At 44.3% G+C, this 26579-nt stretch overlaps 1 protein-coding gene and 1 pseudogene across 3 annotated transcripts in view; one reads left to right on the forward strand and one right to left on the reverse strand.

Annotated features, from left to right (window-relative positions):
• The window catches only part of ETV6 (ETS variant transcription factor 6), a 221393-nt gene that overhangs the window by 30556 nt on the left and 164258 nt on the right, over nt 1–26579 (forward strand). The gene's annotated exons all lie outside the window — the stretch shown is intronic.
• LOC138397190 (prefoldin subunit 6 pseudogene) lies at nt 13905–14336 on the reverse strand (annotated as a pseudogene).

Raw genomic sequence — 26579 nt, forward strand, 5'->3', positions numbered from 1 at the left:
ATCAAGTAAATATTCAGTTAAATAGATGAAATATTACCTGTTTCCTTTTTCCATTTAGGTTTTAAGATTTTGTTAGAGAAGTTTCCACACATTTTCAGAAGTGACAGGAGCAGTGTAATGAACTGTAGGGACACATCACTCAGCTTCAACAATGATCGATGCGTGACTAAGCTTCTTTGTCTATGTCCTACCGCACTTCTCACCCCTCCTCCACCCTGTTATTTTGAAATATAATTCCCTCACAGTTCCATCTGTAAATATTTCAGTAATGTGTTTTTAATAGACCTAAAAAAACTCAACCAAAACAAAATGTCATTATCACACCTAATAAAGCTAATGGTAATATCTTCATATCATCTAATTAATACCTAGAGTTCAAACATAATACCTATTGTTTTTGGCAGTGAGGATACAACCTATAAAAGTAAGGCCTGGAAGTCTCAATACCCAAGAGCTAATATTCTAGTATGAGGAAACAGACAAAATATAAGTCAAAAAAACCAGGATGATTTCTGCTAAGGATCAGTGCTCTGAGGAAGCACAGCGGGTAACAGGAAAGAGGTGACCCAGGCCAGACTGAATCTGTTCCAGGTGGGGTGGTCCGGGAAGGGCCAAGGCCAGGTGAAGAGAAGGAGCTGGCCCTCGGGAGCCCAGGGGACGGTGTCCCAGGCGGAGAGGTCTGCCAGTGCACCGGGAGCTTGGTGAGCCTGCGGAGTGTCACCTAACCAAGAAAGCTTTTTTCACTGTTCATGCTGGCTTTCGTTATAGTCATTTGTGATGTGTCACTTTTCAGTGTCTGACTTTTCAACAGGGTAAATAGAAAGAACCATCCGAGTATACTGGCAGTGAACTTTGGTGTTAATTTTACCTTGTTAGTTATGCTTAATTGCTCCTAGACATTTCAGAAAAAAATGAAACTGAAAATTCAGGCTTCTTAAAGACCTTTTGAAATATACAACCCCCTAAGGAAACAGACCCTTCTCTGTGTGTAATAACAGAGTTCTAGTTTCTGCAGGGCAGGTTCCTTCTTGAGATTTGGGGCACTTCCTGATTATTTCTGGGTAAAATAAAAGTGACAACTTTTTTTTTTTTTCCCTTACAACTTTTTAATACTTCTTCTTTGGGTAAAAACCAGGAAGTGGGAAACGAATGTATAAAAACCAACAATACCTACACCCACATGTGTGTATTTTCATGTACATGTGAGCATATATAGAGGTGAGAGGAGAGAAAGGATGCATAGGGAAGATGGGTTCTATTAAATTTGATTTAAATGAAATGGCAAATTAGAGCACATTCTTGTCTTAATCTTTTCTGTAGTAAAGATAAAATGGGGTACTATGTTCATATGATTGAACAAAAGTGGATGATTCCAACCTTTTTTTCTCAGCCATTAAAAGAAGAATTTGAAAGAAACAGCCTTTGCATATACACACGGAGAGTTTGTCAGCCTTTCTTCAAACACAGCCAGCCACAGTCAGACTAAACATTCGCAGACATTTCATTTAGTCCACAGTGGAGGTATTTGTTGATTCACATATTTTCTTTTTACAAGAAAATCTTCAAGGTTAGTATTCACCACTGAATTTAACACAAAGTAAAATTCCATTGTGTTGTAAGACAGCTTAAAATGCTGTCTTTGATTGAATCTAGAAACTTCTGTTATCATCACTCCTGAAAAAGGTGCTGGTAGTTTAACTTAACCATCAGCTACAATACGGGCTGTGGATAGTTTTGCCATTTATTAAATTATTACTCTTCCTCATTTGTCTTCTTGATTTGCTAAACATCAGTGCTCTGGTGTCACCAGGGACTAACTATGGGATTTTCCTTCTCAATACATGGTATGCCAGTAGGTGGGATAGAGAGTTTATGGTAGATTCAGTTTGTCTTTATTTACTCAAGCACTCTTCCAGGGCCTGGAGCTGTCAAAGGTGAACTAGGAAATTATTGTTTACATCTGCCAGGAATTCACCGTTCTTTTATGAGCTTTCATGCCCTTCAGAGAACATTTTTTTGTACACTATGATTGTCAGAAGGGGTCTGGGATAATTTTAGAGTGGTACAGAGATTGCAGGTCAGCAGCTTCGTCTGCTATGACTTTCAATGCTCTGTGGTAACTGTTTTCTTAAAATCTAAGTTTGCTTTGCAATACCTTTTTTTTTTTTTTCTTAATGAGAAAATGGTAGACACATCCCTGGGTACCCACCACTCATTCAGTCAAGATCACTAAGTATGTGAAATCAATAAATTAAGTGAATATGAAGGACTTATTTTAATAGCACAGTTCTGGCAAAAGTAGAGCTTGTTAAGTATAGTATTGTTGAGTTGTTAAATAGCAAGCGTTTATTGTGTTTCTGCATTTAAAACACTTTCAAGCATTGTAGGGAAAGAAAAGCACATAAGCTGTGGTCTTTATCTTTAAGGAACTCGTAGCCTAATTGAGATACATGTAAGAAGATAAGGAATAGCATAAAGCAGTATGTGATCAATGCCAAATGCAGATGTGTGCTAAAGGGCTTTCAAAGAGGGAGGCAGTTCCTTGTGAACTGGAATAATGATAATAACAGCAGTGACAGCAGCCAGCATTTACTGAGTGTTTGCCATGTACTCAGTACCGATCAAGTATTTTGCAGGTATTTGCTCATTTAATCTTCACGTCAGCCACGTGAGAAAGGCATGTCTATTATTCCTGTTTTACAGCTCAGAAAACTGAGTGAGGTTAGCTAACTGGCACAGGGTCCCACATCAAGGAAATGTTAGAGCCTGAGTTGGATTCTGGGCTGCCTAAGTCCAGAGCCACCATGTTATCTGTGCCAAGTGGTTTAGGAAAACTCGATGGAAGCAGGGACCCTGTGAGCCGAGGAAGCCAGCCTCCTGGAAGAGGCTGGTGTGTGTAGGGAAGGAGTGAAAGATAAGGTCTTGCGGGTGTGATTAAAGGGCCCTCAGTTCCAGGTTGAAGCACTGGGACCTGATCCAAAGGCAGCTGGAGAACCAGTGAATGAACTTAGCAAGAAAATAACATGATCACCCTGCGAGGACGGATGTCACAGGGGAACGTTGGGTGTGTTGCTGGGCAGCCACCATGGCTCGCATTGGGGTTTTCTGATCCTGGCTGCTTTAGTTTTGTGGCTGTCCAGTGGTTTGATTTTTCCATTAGCCCTTTCTCCCTTGGCCTTGAGGGATGAATATCTCCAAAATCTCAGGCATCGGGCCGTAGGAGCACCCTGTCCCACTGGTGATCCACTGGGCTTTCCACCAACTCCTACGAGGCCTAAGTCCTGCTGCATACGCTGCCTTAGATGGCAGAAAGTAAGGTCAGGTGGTGTCCCTCCCCCTCAGGGGTTTTCTTACGCTTTTCTAGATTTTGGGCCCCAAAGTCCACATTTCAGAGCTATCCTGGAAACCCAGGAGGAGAGTGGTTGGCATATGGAGACCCTTCCAGGATAGCCGTAGACCTAGCTGCCCCCTGAGGCCTGGCTCCGGGTCCCAGGGGCTGATTAGAAGGATACTTTGTGATCACTCAGTCAAGACCACATGTCTCTAGAGAACGCAGTTAGGGGAGTAACCACAGTGTTCTCCTCCATGCTGATTAATCTGGGATTTAAATACAGGCTTCAAAATAAAGTGTAAGTGGTGGTAGCTCAAAGAAGCAAACCAGGCTTAACATTAAATGACACGGGGCTCCTGGAAATGTGGAATGACTCGGAACAAAGGTTACTTACTGCATCTATGACTCTTTTTAGACAAAGAAAATATGTGATTAAGAAATATTTTGGCAAGATCTCACCAAGATTATTTACTGGGAAGGAGGCCCAGGACTCAGCCAGGCAGGGAAAATGTGGGGTGTTTGCTTGGATTGTGGAAGGAGTGCATTTTACAGTGTGGAAGTGGACTGAATGCCTGGGGGAGGGGGTGCCATGATACAGGTTTACGCTGGTAGAGGATTCCTGCGGACTCCCGAGTAAGTAGAGGAAGGCGTCTGCTTGCCACAGGGACCAGGGTACGGCTCAAACCTATCTCCGCTCATCAGGCATGGTTTGCATCTTTAGAGACACAGCACAGTACGTAAACTATTTTATTTTAAGCCATGGCTAACTTTTCTCCGATCTTCTCCAGGAGGAAAACTTGATGTTTGCTGTCATCCTGGCCTAAAAATGTCCACAGTTGCGCTAACAGGCAAGCTTCCGTAAGCAGATCAAATTTGCCATTCTGGTTCCAACATTTGACTACCTAGCTTTTTATAAAAGAGGGAAAAAAAAAAGGGAGCTGACATCAACTGCTGTTTCAGGTTTGAGGGTGTTTGGAGAAGTGGGAGTTCTCTGCCTAGGCTTTTGTGGACATTGGATGTGTGTCTGCCTCCTGGCTGGCCACCCTTCCCCCGGGCGGATTCTCTCGGAATCATTTTCTCCTGCCGGGAGTCTCTTCCCTCCCCCAGCTTTGTCTTTTTCTCTGACATCTGCCGCACACTCTCTCCAGGGCATACGGTCCAAAGCCTCCCGGGAGAGCTTCATCTGCTTAGTGTAACTTCTGGAAGAAGATAGAACTGATGGATTTTCATGTGCAAATATGGGCTCACGGTGATGTTCCTGCCAGAAGCGCCACGTACTCAATGTCACAAGCATGAATTTATGATGCAATTTGAAAAGGGTCAGCATGTTCAAAGATGAGATTAATGCCAGTCTGTGAGCACTCGGTGATGCTGAGGTAACTGAAGTGTATCTGGTGGTGTCCGGAGCCGGAGTCCTCCCCTGCAGATGCCAAGAAGAAAGAGGTGGCTCTGCAGACCGGGGAGGGATGTGGGACGCACGTTTCTTGCTGCCTGTCGGTTGGTAATCTAGACACAGGCTGGCAGGCGGAAATCAGTGTGGGGCAGACGTGGCGTGAGCTGTCCTCCCCCCGTCCCCCCACATCACTTCCTTACAGGACACCCGTCCATTTTGTATAAATTCAGGCACCATGTTATAATATTCCTGTAATTTCATTTTTTTTCTTTAAGCATTAGACTTCATATACAAAGAATAGGATTAGTCATAATCCTTCATGACACATCCTCTTCACATTTTCATTTATTTAAAAGGATGGAATAGACAACTGTCTTAGTTCAGGCTTCTGTAACAACATACTATAAAGTGGGCAGCTTATAAATGACAGATTTATTTCTTTCAGTTCAGGCGGCTGGAAGTCTGAGGTCAGGGTGCCAGCGTGGTCGAGTTCTGGTGGCGGCCCTCTTCTCGCTGTGTCCTCGCACGGCGGAAGGGTGAGGGAGCTCGTCAGGGTCTCTTTTATAAGGGCACTAATCCCTTTCGTGAGGGCTCCATCCTTAATTACTTCCCAAAGGTTCCACCTCCAAATGCTATCACATTGAGGGGTAGGGTTCTGCCATGTGAATTTTGGGGGTACACAAACATTCAGTCTGTACCAGTGACCATAAACTCATCCCCAAAAACAAAAGATAGGACTTTGAAAATAACCTCTATCTGACCACGTCATGGGCCTCCCCACACCTCATCCTTTTTCCTCCTTCTACCCAAGGTGACCTTGTCTGAATCCTGTGTGCATCTTCCCTTTCTTTCCAACATACTTTCTTTCGGCTCTGTGTAGTCCTACAGAAGAGCATAAAATATATACACATAAAAAGTGTGTATCTCTAGATATATACTTGATTTTAGTTGTCTTCTTATTTCATAAAACGAGCATCAGACTTTATATAATCTTTTGGGGTTACTTTTTTACTTAATGTTTTTACTGCTAATGTTCATCTATATTGCTACATGTCATTAGTTCATTTGCTTTGTCTGCCCTATAATGTTGTGTTGTATGTAATTATACTCTGTTTATTCCTTTGCTCTCCCACTGATGGGCATTCACGTTGGTGCCAGGATTTTGGCTATTGCAAACAGGTTTGCCATAAATATATTTGTGTACAGGTAATCTGTTGTCTGTGTGCGAGAGATCCTTTGTGTATATGACTCCATGTTTTGAAAACCAGCAGTATACTGTACGCTAGGAGATCATTTGTGGGAAGCACAGTAAAGGTAAATCCTCAGTACATTATATTTCACTTTGGTGTGAAGAATAGCACATGAACTTTGTAGGGGACAGGACACTTCGATGGTTTGAATATTTGTCTCCTCCAAAATTCATGTTGAAATTTAATCCCCAATGTGGCAGTATTGAGAGGTGGGGCCTTTAAGAGGTGATCGGTCATGAGGGCTGTGCCCTAATGAATGGGTTAATCCTTCCGTGGATTAATGAGTTATCATGGGAGTGGGACTGGTGACTTTACAAGGAGAGGAAGAGAGAGAACTGAGTTAGCACGTTCAGCCCCTTGGCCATGTGATACCCTGCGCCACCTTGAGACTCTGCAGCGTCCCCACCGGCAAGAAGGCCCCTACCACACTCGGCCTCTTGGACTTCCCAGTCTCCAAAACTGGGAGAAATAAATTTCATGTTTTTATAAATTATCCAGTTTCAGGTATTCTGTTATAAGCAACTGAAAACAGACAGATACCATCTTATTTTAACTTTATTCCTCCTACCAACTTCCCAGCCCTATGCAGTGCTTGGAACGACTCTGGGCACACAGTAGGCACTTTCATTCATCATGGTGTCACTGTAGTTAATGCCTGTTGACCTCATCTTATGTTAAATTCTTTGAAAGTAAAGCCATGTTCCCTATGATACCAGTCATTTTTTTCCCTCTAATCAGGTCAGTTGTTTTCTTTGCATTGTTTTATTTAGCATCTTCCATGAACTGGGCAGGCACCATCTTAATAGGGCCTGGTTCTTGCTCTTAAAGTACTTCCATCTAGTGGGGAGAGGCTGTGTACAAGCTGAGGATTAGAGTGCATTATGATAATGTGCTCTAATTCCTAGGCCATAGAGAAAGGGTGTTTACCTCTCCCTGGGAGAGAAGACTCCCGGGGTGGGAGGGGGAGACAGTGTTGGGTCTGATATTTGGATAATGGGTAGGAGTTCACAAGATAGATTAGGGAGGCGGATACGATAGATGATTTCAGGAAGTTAGAGGCATGGGAGAACGTGGCACACTCAGGCCGTGGCAGGTGGTTGGCTTTGACTGGAGCATGCAAGGTGCAGTTGAGTGAAGGCGCACGAGGCAAGTCAAATGGCTTGCTTGTGTTTTTGTGAGTGTCTAACGTTTTGGGGTTTTTAGATAGCCCATAGCCATTTTCATTTATTCTCAACCTCTATCTCACAACTAGTCTGGGTCTGTGCTCCTTAGTGACATCCTCTCACCCTTTCCCTTGGTGGCATGTACAGTTGGCTAAGAGGGCCGGTCTGACTGTGGGCCCAGAGTAGGGGAAGGACCCAGGTCACCTCTGGCCCTTGTCAGCCTGTGTGCTTGGACAGTAGAGCTCACCCAGGTGGAGACGCAGGAACAGCCTCTGGGCATGGAGTGGTGCTTTTCTTTCCAGGGACTAAGCCAAGCTAACTCCTTGGCAGAGGTAGCAACCGTACGTGCTGGAGCGATGCTGCTGCCCACTTCTGGGTCGTTCTCTCCCCTCCGTCTCCAGCGGCTTCCATCCATTTGCCTTCTAGTGCGGAAGCACCGGGGGAGCTGCAGGCAAGACCACTCACCCACACGCTTCTCTGCCCGTCTGTTCTCAGGGACTCTGGCTGGAGGGAGTGGTGATTTCAGGAAAGAGTAGCAGAGAGGGCCGGGGGACAACAGGAGGTTCTCTTCTCGGAGAAAACAGCTAGTCTCTGCGACCAATTATCCCTCTAAGAGAGATCAGACAGCCACCACACACACACAGGTGCACACACTTGGGAAGATAGGATGGAGTTGTATCGAGTAAAATTTTTATTGGAATAGCTGTGGTAGAGGAACACTCTACATTATGCCATGGCATAACAGAGTGTTATATTTTGGATGACTATTTGGAAGTCTTTATTTTAGGTCTGTTTTGTTAGAGATCCAATTTCTTTGTGTTCTCGTGCCTACCTAGCGCAGTGGTTAAGGACACAGACTAACGTTTGATGGGCTGGGTTTGAACTCTACCTCTGCTGCCGCTTAGCTCTGTGACTTGTGGCATATTAGTTAACCTCTGGGGCTCAGTGTCCTTAGTTGAAAACTGGGCCACTAATACTTAGCGCTCACACTGGGTTATAATGAGGGTTATGGAAGGTGGCATGTATATAAAATATTTTATTATACCTTAGCTTTTATGGAGTTATTTGAATTTGGGACTCATGTTGCTTTTATAAAAAGTTCGCTTCTTCAGAAGAGTCAGTGAGGTGGCCATGTCAGAACCAAGTGGACCGTCCTCTGTCACACACAATAGATATTTCATGTCATTCAGTGCAGAGAGTAAGTGGAAAGATGATCATACACAGACAGAATGGGCACCTCTCTGCCTAAACATGCTGCTCTTTCATTTTCTTTCTTTCTTTCTTTTTTTTTTTTCTTTTGAGACAGAGTCTTGCTCTGTTGCCCAGGCTAGAGTGCCGTGGCATCAGCCTAGCTCACAGCAACCTGAAACATTTGGGCTCAAACATCTGGCGATCCTCCTGCCTCAGCCTCCCCAGTAGCTGGGACTACAGGCATGCGCCACCATGCCCGGCTACTTTTTCTATATATATATATTTTTAGTTGTCCATATAATTTCTTTCTATTTTTAGTAGAGACGGAGTCTTGCTCTTGCGCAGGCTGGTCTCGAACTCCTGACCTCGAGCGATCCACCCGCCTCGGCCTCCCAGAGTGCTAGGATTACAGGCGTGAGCCACCGCAGCTGGCCTGCTCTTTCATTTTCAAAACAATATTTTAAAAAGTCCCCTCCCCTGTAAAACTCTGCCAGTGATCCACCTGGTCATTGTCACGGTGTTTGTTGCAGCCTTCTCTCTGCTTTCAGATATGTAGCGCTGCGGAGTCGTGATCATTTATCCGCAGGTACTTTTGCGTGTGTTTGTCTCGTCTCTCTCTTTAGAAGACATGTCCCTGCTGGTGCATGGAATAAGATGTTCTTTTCCTTTCCCGAGGAAGTGCTATTTTCGCTCTCCTTAAGGAGCTAGAGCAGAATTTGGTTCAGCATTTATCATGTATCAGTTTATCACTGTGCTTTTTCCTTCTTAGATTGACATGTGTCAACAGAAAATGTGGACTTGGTCATATAAAGATGGTGCCTGTCGCTTAGCATGTGCCATCTCAGTACCTTCTGATTATGGAATTTTGATGAAATCTGTCAAAGGGTGCTGGAAACAGGCTCATGTGAAACATTTAGTTTTCTGGCATTTTCACGCATGTCAAACTGATCTGGTGTGGACTGAAGGTATGTTGTCCTTCCCTTTAATGATGTTATCAAATCTGGTCCAAATTCATAGGACTCCTTAGAAAACTTTGGTGGTATGAACAGATTCTAACGCGTTGAAATAGAGATTTCTCCACCTTCTTTAATTAGCATCTTGAGAGGGAACTGATAAAGTGGAGATACAGACAGGGACAAAGCAGTGTGGAGGGAGTTGGAGAAAAGAATAAGGGGGAAAGGAAGGGAGCCGCAGCAAAGGCCATTGCTTTTAAGGAATTAGAATTCTTCCATCAGACATTGGAATTCTCCTACCAGGTACCGGACTTTGCCTTAGGTTTTCTCTACTTTCCCTGGATCCTGGGTATTCCAGTTGAAGTGAGTTGCGTTGCAGTCCTGCCCGGTTTTGCACTTCCAGGGGGTTGGTGGTGAAATGGAGCAGACACTAACGATGCAAGCTGGAGGGAGAACTAGTTTCATTACTGTGACTCAAGACCTGGCACGGCTGTCTTTTCCCAACTCAAGGTTTCGTCCAATAGACTCTGTAACACGTGGAGTCAGATTGTGAGGAGCTTCCAGCTCTCACCTTTATACTGTCCTCATTTGGTAGCCAGGTGGAGGGTGTTGGTGTTCTTTTGACACCTCTTTCCCATCACTTTTGCTCCAGCGCTGGAGACCGAGGGGTGTCCTGAAGGATGACGAGGAACCTTCGCCGTTCCCCTTGTCCTCTGACCTAGCCGTGCGCTCGGGGAGCTTTGGAGTCTCATGTGGTCAGCAGCCCTCAGCGTGGCCAGTTGGCTTTTTCCACATCTCCAGTGACATCTTTCTTCTTCCTAATGGTTGACTCATGGATCATTAGCATTAGAAAAACGCTTGTGGTTCTTATAGTCCAACTTCTTCATTTTAGACATGAGGAACTCTGACGCCTGGGGAAGGGTGGTGATACGTGTAGGGGAGGAAAAAAAATCTTTTTTCCCTTTAACTTAGACTAACAAAAGACAGATTAACAAGAGAAAAAGGAACGTTATTAACACATGCAGTGCACATCACCTGGGAGAAACCTCAGTGATGAGTAACTCAAAGGCTTAAGTTGTTTTTTTTTTCTTTCTTTCTGTACAGCACTTGTCACTCTCTGACATTGATCTTAGTTGTTTCTTGCTTAATGTTTGTCTCTTTCTACTAGTTTGTACACTCCATGGGGACAGTGATTTTTGTCTCGTGTTCACTGCTATATGCCTGGTACCTAGAGCTGTGCCTAGGACACAGTGGGCAAATATTTGTTAAAACACTGAATGCATGAACTTTGGGCAAGTAACTTAACCTTTCTGTACTTTAGTTTTCTTATGAGTAAAATAGGGGTAAAAATAGTACCTGCTTCATCGAGTTGCAATGAAAACTAAGGGAGTTAACCCATCTAAAGCACTTATGGCCAGCCTGGCACATAGTAAATGCTCAATAAAGGTTCCCTATTATTATAATTATGGAATATTTGACTTCTAGGCTGCAGACTCCTCGAGGACAAAGACTGTTTGTTGTATCATCTTTTTATTTCTAGTAGCAATTTGGCAGACACGTGATGGATATTCAGTGTTTGTGGAGCAGATAGATAAATAAATTAGAAAAATTATAGGCAATACCTCTGTAAATATTTGTCACATTTAAATGAATAGGTCTCCTTACTGTCTTTTTCCCTAAGCTGCAATCGGTGAACCTACACAGAATAGTATGATCATGTTGTGCCTTAGCTCATCGCTTAGGCAGTGGGGCCAGTAATTCATTTTTGTTGCCATGACATGGCTGACGTTTCTTGGGGATTGACAGCAATGGCAGAAACTTGGTGGGTCATGAATGTCACCCCAGCCTGTATGATACACAAGAGCCACTTGAGAGCTCTTCCATTCGTAGTTGATACTTCACAGAAACACTTCCCTGGCAAAGGAGGTACTTAGCAGAGACTGCAGACATCTGAGCAGACAGTTGCAGGAAAAGATGAAAGGGAAGGTTAAGGGAGAAACATCTCCACGCTTAAGAAACAGTTTAAAGGTTGTAAAAGGATTTCACTTTTAAATTTGAGCCAGTCATTACAATTTCTCTGGTAAAATTAGAGAGTATGACCAGATCATCTCCAAGGAACTGTCTTACTTAAAAAATTTCCTGATTCTGTGGAAAGTGTTGAAGAAGGCCCAAGACCAAAGAAGAGTTTAAGGGTCTAGATTTAAGTGGAGATACTGTTAAAATGGAAGGGGATGTTACTGTAAGAGCCGTGGGCCAGTGGCTAAATATTAATGGCATGTAGTATCTGTTTGTGAGAGGAGGTGGAAAATTACAGTATAATGATTAAATAGAAAATGAATTCAGAATCCACATCTTCACAACAATTTCTGACCTCCTGGTTTGGATGAGCATATTTCACATGAACTAAGTTGCATGTTGTCTGTCCAATCTGGGCGTCTGTTTGGTGAACCTTTCCCATAACTAATCCCCAAGAGATTTCCAATCATGCCCATAAGGTACTACAATTTGGCAAGAGGATTTGGACCTTGACGAAATCTCTTGCCCAATTTGGCATCCAGAAAAGGCTGACTTGCCTAATTTGAAAAGAAACTGAAAACAAAAATTAAAAACAAAACCTCTGGTTGTCACTTGTTTGATGAAATGCCATAGAAAACTATAATTTTTTTTCCCATACTCTATTACTATAGAGAGTATTTTTACCATTGACTCCTAAATATCTGTCCTTGGTTTCCTGTCCTTCCCTGATGCAGTGTTCTGATGAGGCTAAATCATTACAGCAAGGGTATGAAGTGGAAATGTGTATGTGTGTGTGTGTGTGTGTGTGTGTGTGTATTTTGTACCATATGTGTCTGTCCGCATTCTCAACATCTACATTAGTTGCTTTGTGTTGCTTCATAACAAATTACCACAAATTTAGTGGTTTAACACAACATACTTTTATCATCTCAGTTTCTGTGGGTGAGGAATCTGGACGTAGCTTGTCTGGGTCATCTGCTTGGGGTCTCACAAGGCCGTGATTAATATGGTTAGCCAGGGCTGTGGTCTCATCTGAGGCTTGACTGAGGAAAAACCCATTTTCATTGGCAGAATTTAGTACCTTGTGGTTGAGGGACAGAGAAGTTCAATTTCGTATTAGCTGTTGGCCAGAGGTTGCCCTTAGTTCCTTACCATGTGGGCCTCCCGATGTGGCATCCCACAACAGGGCATCTTGGTCTTTCAAAATTAGCAAGGGAGTTTAATGTTTTCCATAGCACAAGTGTCTTTATAGACCTGTCCTCAGCTTTTCCCTTGTGATCCCTGTATGGTAAGATAGAAGTAGGGAGAGCCAAGATCCAAAAAGGCTAAATGAAATGTCTAAGGTTGCAAAGCAGCTAGAGGTTGCATTGGAATAAGAATATAAATTGATTAATAACAAAAATGAACACTTACCATATGCCAGGCATGGTGCTAAGAGCTTCACATCAGTGCATTCTTGTTTAATTCCTAGCACAACCCTCTGAGTTAGGTATTACTATCACTAAAGCATTTAACAGGTGGGGAAATTGAAGATTAGGGAGGTTATATGACCTGGCTAAGATTCATAGACAGAAAATGCACAGCCCAGATTTGAACACAGGCAGGCAGATTCCAGAAGCAACTACCATTGCATTCTGAAGACCTCTCCGTGAGAGCATGATACCACTGTTTGGGATTCTTCCTCTCTTTTGTTAGATACTTAAGTTGCTGCAATATTGCAAAGGGATAATTGTAACAGGTTGCTCCTTTAAAAGTGCATTAATAAAATGGAAGGACAACATTCTTTTCTACTTGAGCCAGGCTTCCTCATTTTTCTGAAGACACCTAGGACAAATGGAAGGAAATCAGGATTTAGTGGGATTTGCATGTGTTAATAACACTTTTGCTGCATACGCATCCAAAAAACAGAAATCAAACATGCAAACTCGTCAAAGTTGGTAGAATACAGCTTGTTCATTTTTAATTCATTTAAAATGTTCTTTTTAATGAAGCATTATCCATTTTATTATTCCATAAGACATGAATAATCTAGAAAAGGCAGTATAGGTCTATTTTTCCAACATATAAAACCATATGTAGATGGGTCTTGTTGAGAGATGTTAAAGAGTTGAGTATTAGAAACTGAAATTTTAGAGTAAAAAAATCCAGGGGTGTGTGTATTTCTTCTGTATTTGCAGAAACTCAACTATGCTGTAGGAGACTTTAAAATCTATAAATACAGTGAAGAAATAAAATACGGAGGAGGTTTGCTGATTATTGAGCTTTTTCATGAGTAGTGAAATCGAGCAGCTGTAGGATGGAGGTGAGGAGAACAGAAAAGTGCCACACTGGCTCAGATCCAGGCACACATCCAAAACTGCCGCGGCCATGCCCCCACGTTATGTGTTAATAGAAGGTAGAATGCCAGAGTCGTTCAACTTCAAGTATGCTGTGTACCCCCTCTTCATTTGCATGCATTCAACTTCCTTCATTAAATGGTTATGAATTTGGCCTCCCCTGAACTGATGTTGGAGAACAATTTTTTTTTTTAAATCAGAAAACAAAGCCAGGTATTTTTACATTTTATTAGCTACAGTATAGATCCTAGAGCTGCCTGATTCCCTCCCCTGCCCCCCACCATGGGGTCAGGCCTTCCCAGGAGCCCCTGCCTTTGCCGCCGGGCCCTGCTGGAACTCCTGCTGCAGCTGAGCAAGGGTTTCCCTCTGTAGCTCTGACTGCCGCTCAAAGTCCCAGAGCTGGGAGGCGCATCGCTTAATTTCAGCTGAATCTTAGTCCAGCCTCTTTCCCACTGTGGCCGAGCCTCCCCCAGCTCCTTTGACCAGCACAGGACCCAGAAGTTTAAAGACCACGTTGGACCCATCCAGCAGGGCCAGTTCCTCCTTCACAACATGATTTTCTGTTAGTTGTGCCTCAGGCTTCTGCCTCCCTGACATGGATTTACTCAAGTCCTCCTGTAGTGGTTGACATTTCTCTACTTCTCCCCACAGCTTCTTCTGGATCAGCTCAGCCATGGCCGGGACAAAAGCCTGCAGGGAGTGGGAGAGGGGTGCTGGGTCTCACTCTCTGGGAGGTCCTTGAGCTCCCCTTTCTGGCCTGGCCTAGCCTACTCACGTTCCCCCTTCAGTCTTGGAGAACTTCTTGAACTTACTGTTGTCCTTTCTCCTATCCTGCATTTGTATTTCTTTATCTTAATATTATATAAACCTCAGTCCAGATTTGCCCAGTGCCATAGTTATTTGTGTCTATGTGTCATTCTCCCTACTAGGCCATTTTTCATCAGCTTTGATCCCCTTGCAGTGCCTAGCATGAGGCCTGGAACGCTGGAGGTGCACAGTGTATATTGATTGAATCGAACGAAAGGTATTTGAATGTACAGTTAAACCTAGAACAACACAGGGGTTAGGGGTGTCAGTAAAAATCCATGTATAACTTTTGATTTCCCCAAAACTTAATTACTAATAGCCTACTGTTGACAGGACACCTTACTTAAACAGTCCATTAACACATATTTTGTATATGTTTTACATACTGTGTTCTTACAATGAAGTAAGCTAGAGAAAAGAAATGTTACTCAGAAAATCATAGGAAGAGAAAATATACGTACTATTCATTAGATAGAAGTGGATCATCATAAAGGTCTTCATCCTCATGGTCTTCACATTGAATAGGCTGAGGAGGAAGAGGAGGGGTTGGTCTTGCTGTCTCAGGGGTAGCAGAGGCAGGAGAGATGGTGGAGGTGGAAGGGAGGGCAGGAGAGATGGGCACACTGGATATAACTTTTATTGAAAAAAAAAAGTCACATGTAAGTGGACCCATGCTGTTCAAACCCATGTTGTTCAAGAGTCAACTGTATTTCATGTATTTGTTCCTACTGTGGTAGACAGGGCTTCCAGTCATTAGTTCTGAAACTTCCATTTAAGGCCTCAAGGAGGGTCCCCTCATTCCAGTAATCTGAGAGTTGGCGAACAAATTCAAATCCACTGGGTCACTGTCCGTTATATTCCCATGGGGTTTTTTTGTTTGTTTAAAAAAAAAAAAAACTCTTTTGGCTCTCAGATACTGTCTTTATTTTTTCTTTTGCACTTAAAAATTTGTGGTAAGTTATATTTAACATAAAATTTGCTATTTTAACCATTTTTAAGTGTACAATTCAGTGGCATTAGGTACATTCACATTGTTGGGCAACGATCACTACTCTCCGTCTCCAGAACTTTCACATCTTCCCCAAATGAAACTGTACCCATTGATATGCTCTTCTTCCCTCATCCCAGCCCATGGTGACCACTGTTCTACTTTCTGCCTCTGTGAATTTTGACTGTTGTAGGTATCTCATATGAGTGGAATCATATAATATTTGACCTTTTGTGACTGGCTTATTTCACTTAGCATAATGTTAAAAGGCTTATCCATGTTGCAGCATATATCAAAATTTCATTCCTTTTTTAAGTCAGCCGTTGTCTTTCAAGACTCAAGAGTTTAAGTGTTTTTAGTCTCTGTAGCCAGAGGTAAATTTTCTTCCTGGCCTTGGCCTCTTCCTGGAATGAAACTTCCAAAGGCATTCCCTGTCTTCCGGAGTGGTATTCTTTGGGAGAGCTGAGTAGCAAAACAGAGGCAATTAATGTGAGTGTAACAAATGAGCACCTACTGTATGTCAGGGACTCTTCCTGTGACCAGGGAGTACACGGTCTTGTGGGAGAGACAACTGTATACTCAGCTAACTGTAGTATCATATGCTAAGTGCTAAAGCAGGACCAGAAAGGTTCAAAGAAGAGGTCATATTTCAAACACACTTTGAAGGTGTTCAAGGTAGAGAAGAAAGGGATGGCGTTCCATGAATGGCTGGAGCCAGGGCAAGGGAAAACACATGGCATATTGTAAGGCTGGCAAGGAGAGCCAGAATGCACCGAGAGTGCCGGGGAATGAGGCTGGAGGGTGCATGAACGCCATGCTGAGGAGCAGGGGGCACAGGTAACTTGGAGGCTCGACCCAGTTATATCTGTGGGTTGATGGGTGGAGGGTAGGTTGGAATGGGAGAGATGGGGACTAGCAGCCAGCGTGCAGGGGGAACTGGGGAGGCAACATTTTAGGCAGATGATGAGGGCTTGAAGCAAGGCAGTCACAGACAATTTTCTCATGGCCAGTTGCAGTGGGTCTGTCGACAGCAGAGTTCATTGGATGGCCCCTACCTGGACATCCTGCCTTTTTATATTCTGAAATTCCTATAATTTCAATTGCAGTTTAGAGTTCTGTTTTTGGAACATTTCTGTCAGATCTTTCCTTGTTGTGCCCTTAGTGGCAAAAATGAGTTGATTGGTACAAGACACCTGGACAGTCTCTGACCTTCACGCTTTTTTTTTTTTTTTTTTTTTTTTTTTTGAGACAGAGTCTCACTCTGTTGCCCAGGCTAGAGTGAGTGCCGTGGCATCAGCCTAGCTCACAGCAACCTCGAACTCCTGAGCTTGAGTGATCCTCCTGTCTCAGCCTCCTGAGTAGCTGGGACTACAGGCATGCACCACCATGCCCGGCTAATTTTTTCTATATATATTTTTAGCTGTCCATATAATTTCTTTCTATTTTTAGTAGAGATGGGGTCTCGCTCTTGCTCAGGCTGGTCTCGAACTCCTGAGCTCAAACGATCCGCCCACCTCGGCCTCCCAGAGTGCTAGGATTACAGGCGTGAGCCACCGCGCCCGGCCTGACCTTCAGGCTTTTCACTCCATCATGCACTTGTCAGGATAGTTTTTCAGTCTTCATACTAAGTGAGGCCTGCCTAACAGGCAGAGAGGGATAGTTCTTATGATTGTATCTGACATAGAATAGCTGGACTATAACAATAATTAGAACAGATCAGCCAAGCCGTAGTAGAAGTGTCTCCCCCACTCCCTTCCCTGTGATCTTTTAGTAACAGACGAACTCAAAGAAAACTGTCATACAAGTGTATAAACTTAAACTTTGCCAAACAAAGCTGGGTTGACGTCGAAAGTCATTGGCCCAGCCAATGGAGCTTACCACATGGCCCATAAAGAACTTGGCTCTCCACGAAGGGCTTTGAAGTAAGCTTCCCAGGAAAAGGCATAGTTCCTGCCCATATGCAGTTTATATTCGAAGCTGTAGAATGTCAGAAATTGCTCTGGAAATGGAGAAAAAATGAAATGTTCAGTACCTTAAAAACCAATATTCAAGGAGGTCCCCAAACATATAAATAGAGAAAGTGAAAAATACTACCTGATACAAGTATTGAAAGAAAATGCCCAGGAGTCATTATTTGTCAAAAGCTGAATAAGAAAAAAGTGCTGAAATAGACTAAAAATAATATGTTTCAAAGAAAATAACCTTTTGCTAACCTTTGCATTAGTCAGTTCCTTATTAGAGTATTTTTTTCCTGTTTTAGTCACTACTTTAAAAGAATGTGTATAAATATAGAAGATCAAGAAACGTGTGATAAAAATAATTTAAGATTTGGAACATGAGTTTTAAAAGAAAAGGTTAGAGATTAAAATGGACTCGACTTTATCATCTTCAGTGTGAAAAAAATCAAAAGAGTATTTTTGGACAAGCCAATGCGAATGATACCAAGAAGTTTAAAGCACACGCTCTGCCCCTGTGAGACTTTAATGTCGTGGCTGGGTTTTTATCTCGCAGTTGACTGCTCAGCTTATTTCTTTATTTCCCAAGAGCATGAAGTGAGAGGAAATGCATGTTAAGTTCTGGGAGATATTTTGAAGGAGGAGTAGAGCCAATGAGGAGTTTCCTTCTTGGGGGTTGACAGAACTGACCTGGGGAACTTCCTGGGTGGAAGTCTGGACTGAATGACCTTAATTATGCCATTCCTTTCAAGTTTAAGATCGGAGGAGGACAACTTTAGGGAGAGATAGGTAATTGACTGCCCGTGAGTGTAAGAGTCAACACCTAAAATAGATGTTTATTTCTAAGATTTTGAAAATAGAAGGAAAGAAGGAAAGACAGGCAAAAAGAAAGAAAGAAAAGTTGATCTTGTGATTGAAAAATATTTTCAGGTCATCCCTCTGCTGTTTTTATCTTAGTCTTATTAGTTTCTTTCATAGAAGTTATTATACTTGCAAATACAGGGTGTCCCAAAAGTCTCCGTACAAAGGAAAAATTCTGTCAAATTTTGTAATGAATATTTTGTAAATAAAGGTACGTTAAGCTACAATTTCCCATTTTCCCCATGTATGGCGACTCTTGGGGCACTCTGTATATTTTATCTATTTACTCGTTATTTTGTCTGTCTCACAGGTAAGCACTATGAAAACAGGGACTGTTGGCCGGGCGCGGTGGCTCACGCCTGTAATCCTAGCACTCTGGGAGGCCGAGGCGGGCGGATCGTTTGAGCTCAGGAGTTCGAGACTAGCCTGAGCAAGAGCGAGACCCCATCTCTACTAAAAATAGAAAGAAATTATATGGACAGCTAAAAAATATATATACATATATAGAAAAAATTAGCCGGGCATGGTGGTGCATGCCTGTAGTCCCAGCTACTCGGGAGGCTGAGACAGGAGGATCGCTTGAGCCCAGGAGTTTGAGGTTGCTGTGAGCTAGGCTGACGCCACGGCACTCACTCTAGCCTGGGCAACAGAGTGAGACTCTGTCTCAAAAAAAAAAAAAGAAAACAGGGACTGTGTCTTTTAGTTCTTTACTGTATTTCTGTATTTCTGCCGTCAAGCCCAGTGTTGGCATATGGTAGGGACTCAAGAATTAACTGGCTGAATGAAGGTGGCTCAAGAAAAGAAGAGTGCTAGTGGAAGAAGGGGAAGGGGAGTGAGTTCACAAAGCCTTTTTGTTAAAAAATAAATTTTATTATGTGTATTTGAGGTTCACAACACGATATGGGATACATGTAGATAGTAGAATGGTTACTAATAATATAACAAAGTTAACCTATCTATCATCTCACTGTTACTTTTTTTTTTTGTGCCAAGAGCAACTAAAATCTAGTTATCTGACAAAAATCCCTAATGCAATTTTGTTAAGCCTTAAAAAAGAAGATCCTGCCATTTGCCACAACACGAACAGACCTGGGGGACTTTATAATAGGTGAAATAAGCCAGACGCAGAAAGAAAAATAGTGCATGATCTCACTTATATGTGGAATTTTTTTTTTCCTTAAAAAAAAAAAAAGGCTCAAATACACAGAGGGAGAATGACACAGTGGTGGGGGTGAGGAGGGGAGAGGAAATGGGAGATATAGGTCAAAGGACACAAAATGGCAGTTACAAGGGATGAGCGAGCTAGAGATCTAACGTACACCACGAGGACCGAGGTGAACGAGGCCTTTTCTCTCTGTTGCTGTTACATTAGATAACAATGTGCTAAGACAGGGAGACACATAATGTCATATAAAAATCGGGAGACAAAGCAGGGTAGTGCCCAAACATGCTAGCCCTGGGAAATAGTTCATGCTTTGCCGATGGATAAAGTTTGTTAATTTTTTCTACAACAGCCAAAGGCTCTCTAAAAACCAAGGTTTCCTGGTTTGTAAGTCATCCCGGGAAGGGGGTGTGTGTGTGTGTGTGTGTGTGTGTTTGTATTTCAAGCATCTGACTCCTTTATTTGTATTCTCTGCCCTGGCCTTCAGATGTTTTTTGAGCTGCTTTAGATTAGATTCTCTGCCCTGGGATAATGGAGCAATTTTGTGGCAAACTGCCTCTGTGCTGTGGACTGTTCAACTCTTCTTTGCCTGAGTAGCCCAAAAAAAGTCTCGATTTAGTCCATCTAGCCTGCTGTAGTCTGACTTAAGGATATAAAGTCCCAGACCTTAGGACACTTAACTTTAAAATATTAACATATTAACAAAAGGGTAAAACAAAACACTAGAAGAAGACAAAAAGAGATTAAAAAGCTCATTTTTTCAAGTGTTTGACTTGGTCCACACCATGAGAATATTCCAGGAGGCAACGGGACAACTCTGACCCCTGTCTGCCCACCCGGACTCTCTGACCACCTCTGTGTGCTCGCCCCCGCGAGAAAGCAGGCCAGGAGTCAGCCCAGCTGCCTGCGTTTAAGTGCCTTTCATATCCATGGAAGCACAGAAAAATGAAAGCGGGAGCTTTGAACTTACAGGCTTTTCCAGAACACTGTTGAGAGACTTACTGCAACGGCGGGAGTCCTGTCTTTTGGAGCCACCCTTGAACTGTGGTGGTTTTCAAGCCTTTGGAGGGCTTACGGTTCGCTTTGGCTTGTTTCCCCTGTGGGGACCTCTCTGGGACAGGGAAGCTAGGAAGCCAGCGCTCTTCTGCTCGTGTGTCTGAGTTCTTGATGTCCCAGGCCCAGCTTCCAGGTAGGTGAAAGGAATGAAAGTAACAATGCCTTTCATTTGCAATGCAGCCTTAAGTATTTGCCTTTGCTGGCTCATTCCGTCCTGGTGATGACCCTGTGAGAAGAGCAGGTGGCATTCTCCTTGTCCTTGTGCACGTGGAGACACTGGCACACAGAGAGGTTACGTTGCCCAGTTTAGGGAAGGGCAGAGCAGGCACTAAGCTCCACGTCTCTTCGCTGGGAAAGCCCGACTCCGCCCCATTGCAAGACTGTCTCTCGTCAACCAGGACTGAATAAAAGTAAAAAAGAGTCTGATGTTGTGAGCTTTAGTTTTTAGAGGCCACTACTCATGTTTCCTCTGTAAAATAGCGAGTCAGGGTGCTCTGAGCGTCTGTGGTGGTCAGGCCTCCCTACCTGCCAGGTTACCGAGTTTTTCTACTGACCTCAAGGTTAGGTTTCAGAGACAGACTGTCTTTGTTTTTTTTTTTCAGACAGAGTCTTGCTCTGTAGCCCCGGGCTAGAGGGCCGTGGTGTCATCATAGCTTACTGTAAGCTTGAACTCCTGGGCTCAAGCAATCCTCCTGCCTCAGCCTCCCAAGGAGCTGGGACTATAGGCGCTTGTCACGATGCCTGCTAATCTTGTCTATTTTTGATGGAGACGGGGGGTCTCGCTGTTGCTCAGGCTGGTCTTGAACTCGTGAGCTCAAGTGATCCTCTTGCTTCAGTCTCCCAGTGCTAGGATTACAGGCATGAGCCACCATGCCTGGCTGGGACTGTCTTTTGTGAGCAGGACAGGTAAGAGACAGGTGGAGGGGGTGGGTGAGCCCCCAGCTGGCTACCCTCAGCCCAGACTGACAAGCCAGGAGCTTCTAGGATGACTGCTTTCATGGCTGAATCTGTTTGCATATAATTCACCTTTTGAATTCTATAGATGGAATTGAGTATAAAATCTCGACTCTGTCGGACACACGACCCGCAGGTTGGTTTTTCTTGTCGGGGAGCCCCCTGCCTCGCAGTGAACACCTCGAACAGTCGGGTAGACCTCTCTGCCAGAGGACCAGCTCCTGCGTGCTTGAAAAGGAAGACAAACCTGTATTGTGTTGAAAGGGTCTATTGTTCCCAGCGGGTGGTTGTGGCCAACTTCTTGGACTCCTTTGGCCGACTCTGAAGAAGGATTTGAAGTCGGAATGCTAATCGCTGACTTGCACACAGACATCAACAATCAAACCTCAGGGAACTCATGAAGTAAACAAGAGTGCTCAGTTTCAGAGTCTCGAAGAAGAGCGGCCATGTCAAAGAGGCTAGAGAGGAAAAAATTGTGTCGGGGAGAAAAGATAATTCTCGTTCTCACTCCCTGCTTCTCACATGGGTGGTCTTAAAAATACTGAAGGCGTCCTGAGCTGCGGGCACGTTTCCCACGAGCAGGACCGCTGAGGCAGCCTGGCCCTTTTGGAGCGGGTCTGCCGGCTGAGGACCAGAGCACACCTGTGGGAATCCCACCCCGCGGGAATCCCAGCATTTCTCACCCTGAGCCGGACGGGGTGTCTTTTATTCTCGCTGTGCACCGCATCTGCGTGGATCCCTCATGCACTCACTCGTTCCGTCTAGTTCCAAACAGCAGGCTGGTGTTGAGAATTCTGTCCCGTCTAGTTCCAATCAGCAGGCTGGTGTTGAGAATTCCGTCATCACGAAGGAGGGTTTTCGTGTAAATGTGAGAAATTTGGGATTTGTCGGAACCAATGTGTCAGCCCTAGCGGTGGGTCCACGGGGTCCTCTCGGTTTGGTTTAGCCTTTGGTGATTTTCCTTCTCTCAGTGTAAAGAATGATTTTCTCTCGAGTCCTTTCCTCTGACCTCCTTCGTGTAGATTTATGTCTTCTAATCTGGACCTTCCTTTGATTCAGTGCCGGCTCCAAGTCATGTTTGTGGCAAGTGGCCTAAACAGTCTATCCTGGAGTACAGTGTAGTGGAAGGGCTTTGGCATGGTGTGGGGATACCTGGCTCTCGCTCTTCTCCCCGTGACCTGACGTGTCACTTCCCAGGGACGTATTTACCTGTTAATCGAGCGACTGAACTAGAACCTGGCTATGATCGTTTTAATCTCAGCTTTGTCTCCTTCTATATTATAGCACACAAAGTGACCTTTTAACAAGATCTATTTATAAGCCATTTGAAGCCTATCCATTCTTCCCTTAGCAGTTGTATTTGTGATTTTCTCAGCCTGATTTACATCAAAAGCTCTACTTTTCCTTCAGGTTAACCTTTGTTTCCAACAGGAGAGAGCTCTCACTTCCACATACAGCCTTGATCTCTTTTAACCTGAATTGGAGTCAGTCAGACAAAACTGGGATTCCACGGCCAAATGGAAACATCTCAAGTTTAGGGTTGGGGCATCCTGATGAGAAAAGTTAACAAGAGTATAGACCTGGGATGTGAGGACAGATGACTCTAAAAAGAAAAAAAAAAAAGAAAACATGAGTTCTACACAGACTTTCAAAAAAGAAAAAAAAAAAGGAAGGCAATAAGGCCCACAAAATTTAATCTTTTTTAGAGTCAGGGTCTTGCTATGTTGCCCAGGCTGGTCTGGACCTCTTGGGCTCAAGGGGTCCTCCTGCCTCAGCCTCCCGAGTCACTGGGACTACAGGCATGCGCTGTGATGCCCAGCTAGAACTCAGGTTTGCTTTGGAGATCTCTTAATTGTCTGTGATACGGGCAGGATCTCTGAAGGTGAAACATGTAGGGCATATGTGATGATTAATTTTGTCTGTCAACTTGCTTGGGCCCCAGTGCCCAAATATGTGGTCAAACCTTCTTCTGGATGTTTCTGTGAAGGTGTTTATGGATGAAGTTAACATTGAACTTGGTGGGTTTTCAGTAAAGCAGATTGCCCCCCATAATGTGGGTGGGCCTCATCCAGTCCGTTGAAGGCCTGAGTAGAACCAAACGCTGACCTGCCTGCAGTAGGAGGGACGCTGCCGCAGATGGCCTTGCAGCATCGCCTCCCCCATGGCTCTCCAGCCTCCCGGCCCGCCTTGCAAATGGGCTAGGCTGCCTCCACAAGCACGTGAGCCAGCTCCTTAAAATAAACCTCTTTACACACACACACACACACACACACACACACACACACACAAACCCTATTGGTTCAGTTTCTCTGGAGAACCCTGAGTGACGCAGCATGCCGTCCCTCCCTGCGTGCCATGCAGGTGGCAGCACAGAATTAATTTGCAGAATATCCTCACATCAGGAGGTCAGCGGTATGTTAGTCACGTACCAGGAAGGCATTTGGATGATTCTGGCCTAGGCCATGGAAGAGAAACCTCGATTTTCTGTACAAGCAAAGCCAGCTCTCTCTTTCGGGAGTACTCCTTTCTCCTTGTTAGTATTCTCTCTCCTCCCCAAGCTCCATGGCTTTCCCTGGTCACTCAGATACCTCCTACTCCCCGGCCCCAGCACACGTACACCCACCCTCCACATGCACCCTCATGTTCGTGCTTCCCCTGCCTTCTGCGTGGAGCTCTGGTTCTGCTTGTCACAAGGAAAGAAGTTTAGCTCCTCTGAGCTCCTGTTGCCTCCCGTGTCCCAGGGTCGGGTGGGGGGCATCGTCAGTCTGTATTCAGTACATGTCACCATGTGCCAGGTACTGATCTAAGTGCTTCACCTGTTTGTCCCTGGCCGTAGCTACTATCACTGTGCTCACTTTACAGCGACAAAATGGCAAAAACATTGTAGAACTGGGATTTGAATCCAGGTAGTCCGACTTCAGAGCCCTGCTCCTGATGCTTCTAAACACATTCTAAACTAGAACATGCTCTACAGCTAGAAGCTACTGCTAGGATTAAGATGCGTCCATCGCCTGCGGGCCCTGTGCTCTGCTGGCTGATAACTAGGGCATTTCTGGAGCTGATCCAGGCTAATGAGGCCCTTGGTGGGAATGTTCTGCTGTTTCTAGAAAGCTTTGGTTCTTCGACAGAAGCCTGCTGGCGACCACAGTTTCTGAGCCCCACAGAGAAATCCTAATGGGCCCTGCAGGACATGATGGTTAGTGGGAGGGTTATGTGCCTCCTCTCTGCTCGCCTCTGGAAAGCTACACCCTACTTTGTGTTTAAACAGGTCCTGGAGGCTGCAGTGTAGCCCACTGAGACGAGGCAGTTTCCTACTTGACTCAGGTGAGGATGCAGGAACTTGGAGGGGCAGAGGCCTCAGCCAGGCCTGGTAAATATTTGGGACTTCCTCTCCCTCCCAGGACCACGGCAAATGTTAAATAATCACAGCACTCTTCAGTATGACCACTACTGATCGATTGAGTTGGGCAAATAGCAAGAAAGGTCATGGCCCATCCTCTGGGAGTTCTGGGTGTCCCCGGAGCATTGAGCCTGGCATTAAGTTTTGCCCCTTTATCTTGTTTTCTTTTCCTGAACGTATTTTCCCAGGTTTTCAACATGGACTCGGCCATTATTTTTGTTTCTTCAGTGTTTTTAACTCTTTCCTTTTCTGATAAGATGGAGTCTAACTCAGTGTTTAGTAATTGAGAGGACCATTGCACATCACGAGTTCTAGAAGTTTCTCTGCCTGCAAGGTTAGTTTTCTCCACCCTAACTGGAGGGAGCAGAAGTTATTCCACTTAAGTGTGGAAACTTTCTTTTTGGAACATTCCTTCCTTTTTCTTTGTATATCCTGGTTCTTTCTCTCGTGTAGACACTGGTATGTAGAGATCTCGTTTCTGGTGCCCAGATTCCTTTTCTGAAGGAAAGAGAATGTGTGTGCTGTTGTCTGTGGCAGATCCGTGCTGCTCCTCTGCTTCCAGACATTGTCCCTTAAAGCATTTTCAGATGTCAGTCAAACAGGGAACAGTGGCCCCCTGAGTCCTGTTAGGGGCACATTCTTAATGGCTTTAAAATGAATAAAGTATAGAGAAATACTGTCTGAAGTCATGATTTCGACGTCATTTCCTTACTTTCTTCAACACCATTATTTTTGAACCAGAAAGTATTTTGATCAACATTTTGGAGGAAGAATTGTATGGTATTTCCCAACCTTCCCCCTGTGGGTGGAATTGCATCACTGAGTCGCTTTTCTCTATTTTTCTCCACTTTCTGTCTCCTGTTTTGTCAAGGCTCCAGCAAACTCCAGCCTTTCTTCTGTGTTTTTTAGCCCTGAAATTTTAGCCTGGCATCTGCGGTTGTGTTAATTTCCCATCATTATTTTTTAGCCTAACAAGGAAGCCTCATGAAAACAAAGCGTTTTGTTTAATCCTCAGGTGGAGGTTTGAGCCCCGGTACACGTGGACCCCGTCTTACCTTTTAGCCATCGCGGAGGGGAAGGCAGTGATCTCAGGCACTGCAGACAAGGGGAATTATGTTCCTTTCATTCGCCTTTGCCTTGGTCCTATTTCATCCGTCTCATCCGTTTTAAGGGATAAAAGTGCAATTACAAACATTTCGTGTGTGGTCAGATTTTTAATATGTTAATCTGGTCTGAGATTTAAGATGAAATGCCAGCTCCAACAGAGGTCCTGTGTGGAAGAAAGGACCTGGGTGCCAGTCTCGGTCCAGTCCCTTTTTAGACGTGTGACCTTGGGAAGCCTCTCAGAGACACAGCACCTCATCACAGATGGGGATGGTGTTACCATCTGTCTTAGGGTTCTCCAGAGAAGCAGAACCAATAGGAGATCTCTATGGGTATCAATAGATAGATAAGTGTGTATGTGTGTATGGAGGGGACGGCAGGCTGGAGACCAGAGAAGAGTTGCTATTGCAGTCGGGAGGCTGAACCCCCTTTTCCATGGGAGACCCTGGTGTTTTTCCCTTTAGGCCTTTGGCTGGTTGGGTGGGGCCCACCCACGTTATGGAGGACAGTCTGTTCCACTCAGAGTCTACTGATTTAAGTGTTAATCTCATCTAAAAAATATCTGCACAGTGTTTGACCAAGTATCAGGTACCATGTCCTAGCTAAGCTGACACATGAAAGTCACCATCCCCCCATCTCCCAGGGCTTTTGTGAGCAGC

The sequence above is a fragment of the Eulemur rufifrons genome, chromosome 16, assembly GCF_041146395.1.
Source record: "Eulemur rufifrons isolate Redbay chromosome 16, OSU_ERuf_1, whole genome shotgun sequence".
Classification (NCBI taxonomy): Eukaryota; Metazoa; Chordata; class Mammalia; order Primates; family Lemuridae; genus Eulemur; species Eulemur rufifrons.